Source organism: Entamoeba invadens (genome assembly GCF_000330505.1).
Source record: "Entamoeba invadens IP1 unplaced genomic scaffold scaff_1105074725181, whole genome shotgun sequence".
In the NCBI taxonomy this organism is placed as follows: domain Eukaryota; phylum Evosea; order Mastigamoebida; family Endamoebidae; genus Entamoeba; species Entamoeba invadens.
In genome coordinates, this window is record NW_004191656.1 from 38,157 (window position 1) to 38,886 (window position 730).

Sequence of the window (730 nt, forward strand, 5' to 3'; positions counted from 1 at the left end):
TCTTTAAAAGTGTCAATTCCCACAGGGTAATAGTCGTGTATATCATGCGTTAAATGCGCTTCCAAGACTTTGTTACACTCAGCATTAAGTGCGTCAATAAATAAAATTTTATACACAACGTCTGATGGTATGTCAAAACCCATAGATATATGTATCGTGTTGAACTTTTTGAGTTTAAATAACAACAATTTTAATATAACAAGTTTTATTTTTATGATAAGGTTATACTATATGGTAAATAATATAGTTTATGTACTTTATATTAAAATTAAAAAACGAACTAATAAATTACTTTCTTATTTGTATTTAATTATGTTTACTATTATTAATGATAATAATATTATTTATTATAATTATTTATATAAAAATGCAGTTCTAGTCAAATTTGTCTCATTTCATATTTCAGTTTTAATTTGTGTTTGTTTTACAAATAAAGCGTGTATTAAATGATTGGTAAACTACCGTGTTCATTTTAATTGTTTGTAGTCATAGGGAAAAATCTGAATTGTTTAATTAAAGTCATTTTAAAAACTTGCAACTTTGACGTGTCAGTGCAACTTTGTTTATAGTATAAATATAATAAAAAATTATATGTTTTTAGAAACAAAACAAGAAAACACAAACAAATTTCTTTAAAACTATTACTCTAATTAAAATACTATAACTAAACTACAACTAAAGTTGCACATTTTTTCTCAATTACAGTAAAAAGTGTTTATTTGTGGGTTTT